This window comes from Balaenoptera borealis, assembly GCF_965194805.1.
Source record: "Balaenoptera borealis genome assembly, chromosome: 5".
Classification (NCBI taxonomy): domain Eukaryota; kingdom Metazoa; phylum Chordata; class Mammalia; order Artiodactyla; family Balaenopteridae; genus Balaenoptera; species Balaenoptera borealis.
Genome location: NC_138862.1, coordinates 804,851 through 807,813, shown reverse-complemented (window position 1 = coordinate 807,813; position 2,963 = coordinate 804,851). Strand labels below are relative to the sequence as shown.

Below are 2,963 nucleotides of genomic sequence, written 5' to 3'. Positions count from 1 at the left end.
ACCCCGCCTGGAGGTGGTCACCCCAGGGACCTCTTCCTGAAGGACAGTGAGAAATCAGAAACTTCCCCTTTCAGAGGGCCGCGCCTTTAATCCGTGAATCACCTCTCTAGCTGGAGTCCCTGGCTGGGACCCGGGTCGAGCGCCTCTCCTCGCCTCCACAGCCAGATAAGGACAAGGATCCGCCTTCTTTCTGTTAAAGCTACCGTGAGGGGAACCTCCGGCCCAGCACGCCCACGTCCCTTCCAAGTCTGTAAAGGAAATGTTCTAGACCACCACGTGAAGCCCCGCAAACCAGTGCAAAGCCAGTTGCCCCGCTCCTGTCGGTGGGTCAGGATCCCGCTCCTTCCTGGGCCCTGTGGCTCCGACACCCCCTCGACTCCCTTCTGTGCACAGCTGGGGCTACAGGGCACCGGGTCGGCCGGGGGTGCGGAACACCCTCAGGGGGCCGGCCGCCCCCTATTTGTCCTGACCACACTGCCAGGGGCAGCACCGGCCTCTCTCCTGGCTCCTCCTCCCGGGAAGCCTGGGCCTTGTAGCGGGATCCCAGGGGCGCTCGGAGGCCCCCTGCCAGCTGCCCGGGACCCGTCGGCAGGCACGGAGCCGACAGGGCACACGCAGCCCATCTCCGGGATCCCTTTATTCTGACCCAGCCCCGCAATCCATCCAAGTGTGGGTTCAGAGGCCCGGATGTGTGTGAAATCGACCTCGGAGCTGCGGCCTCCACGGGGTCCTGCCCGGACGGCAGAAGGGCTTCGGCCTCACCTGCCTTGGTTTGTGTTTTGTGACTCTTTTTTGGTCGTACTTTCACTTTCAAACTCCAGACACGCTGTCCTGGTGTGCGTTCTGAACATGGCCTTCGTGGCATTTAACCCCGTCTGATGGTCTTTGTTTTTCATGGAAGAGTCGATCACCTTCACGTTTATCGTTACAGCCAGTGTTTGGTCTTTATGATGCGTTTTTGAAGCTGAGAATGGTCAGGAAGGAGCACTTTTCCGTCCATGATTTTTGAGGGCCGGCGGGAGGCTGTAGGTCCGAGGGCTGCTGGCCACACAGCTCACTGATCGAGATCGCGGGCCAGCCCTGCCCTGGGCACCTCCGCTCGCCATCCCGCAGGCCAGCCCTGCTCTGGGCACCTCCGCTCGCCATCCCGAGTCTAAAGGAAGTGATGCCCTCCCGGGGCAGGATTTTAAGTTCAGCTGCTCCTCTGTCTTTTGGCTGTGGGGATGACGACACTTACGGTCCCCGGAGACTGAGAGGCCCTCCTCCAGGGAAGCCTGGATGGCCGCTTGGGGAGCAAGGTGAGCCGGGACGAGCCGCCGCCCATGGTCAGGAGGGGCCGTGTGGCGAGGGGCGGCGGGAGGTGGCGCGCCCACGTTAGAGCCCCTGCAGGACCCTGGAATCCCTCACTCTTCCCTCACAGCCCGCCACACCACCCTGAGCCCTGTGCCAACCAAAGACTCGGGGAGAATGTTCTCCTGTCCACAGGAGAAAGGACGGCAAGCCAAGGCCCATCCACGCCACAAACTCCTCGCGTGACGCCACAGAGCACGTGTGAGCTGCACACACATCGTGCCGAGTGAAAGACGCCAGACTCACACGTGCTGCGTGGTTCCGTCTGCGGACGCTCGAGGGTGGGAAAGCTGATCGGTGGCGGTAAGTCGGTGGCGGTAGGTCGGTGGCGGTAGGTCATTGGCGGGAAGGGCACAGGGAACTTTCCGGATAATGGAAGTGTTGTCCATCTTGATGGTGTGTGGGTCACGTGGGTGTGTGTCACAATTCTTAGAATTGTACACATTCAGACGCTTTAGATTAAAAAAGAGAAGCTGGAATTTCTGCCACCGGCCCCCCGTCTGCACCATCTCTGGCAGCTCTGGATCCTGTCCCGCTCCCCGTGGCTGTGTGTCCCCAGCACACGTCCACCCCTGGGGCGGGGAGCTATGAGCCTCCCTCCCTTTGCAGCCTCGTGGTCCTTCTCACAGGCAGAATGGGGCATTTTTAAATTCATACTGACCCCTCCCCTGAGTGTGAATCGGCTGGGACCCCACTCCTGGGACTCTGCAGGGTAACGGAGGTCCCAAGGCAGTTGACTTCAAGTTAATCAAATGGAAGATTCTCCTGGGTGGGTCAGACCTAAAAGACATCAGAGAGATTTCTCCTGCTGGCCTTCTAGGAACTGCCCATGGAGGGCGCCAGGCACAAGAGGGGACCCCAGCCCCACAACAGCCAGGATCTGAACCCCACCAAGAACCAGTGAGTCTGGAAGAGGGCCCCCAGCGTCGGACTGCACAGGCCGACAGGCTGTTTCCGGCCTGTGAGCCCCGAGCAAGACCAGCTGGGCTGTGCCCAGACCACTAACCACGGGGCCCATGAGATGGTCCATTTGCGTTCTTTTAAAACTACCGAGCTGGTGGCGATTTGTTACCCGGCTGTGTTAGTTAGGAAGCCGTACACCCTGTCTCCATCTCTTACCCCCGGTCCTTCTAAACTCTTGTCATAATTTAAGAGACGCCCCCCTCTCCCCACTCCTCTCTCCTGGAATCAGGCCCATTGGCAACAGTGGGTGCAGGAAGAGGGGACGCCTCCTTCCCCCCCATCTTCCTTCTGCAGGTCTCCTGTCAGGGCGCCTGAGACCACCTGCCCCCCTGGGTGCAGCCTGGCTGCCGGTGTTTGCCAAGGGGCAGCCGGCACCAGCACATCTGTCCCATCTTCCATGCCCTCCTGCCGGTTTCCACCTCCCTCTACAGTTTGGATCCTCTCCAACTGGGGGGTCATCCTGGGTCATCTGGGTGGGCCTGGTGTCATCCCAAGGGTCACAGAGTTTGTGGTGATTTGTTGCAGTGCCCGCGGGACACACACTTTCTCCCTGAAACTCAGCCTCTCTTTTAGCCTCGACCTCGCGGCCCCGTCAAACACTCTGAACTTTCTTCTCCGGTTGAGCCTGAGAGAATCTCCTGGACGGTCCA

The 2,963-nt window shown here is 60.3% G+C and overlaps 1 long non-coding RNA gene across 1 annotated transcript; it reads left to right on the top strand.

Moving 5' to 3' along the window:
- Positions 1 to 1,161: 1,161 nt before the first annotated feature.
- Positions 1,162 to 2,654, top strand: LOC309629453. Its single transcript, XR_014245084.1, has 3 exons — positions 1,162 to 1,298; positions 1,421 to 1,653; positions 2,171 to 2,654. It is a non-coding gene; the product is annotated as an uncharacterized lncRNA (long non-coding RNA).
- Positions 2,655 to 2,963: the final 309 nt, after the last annotated feature.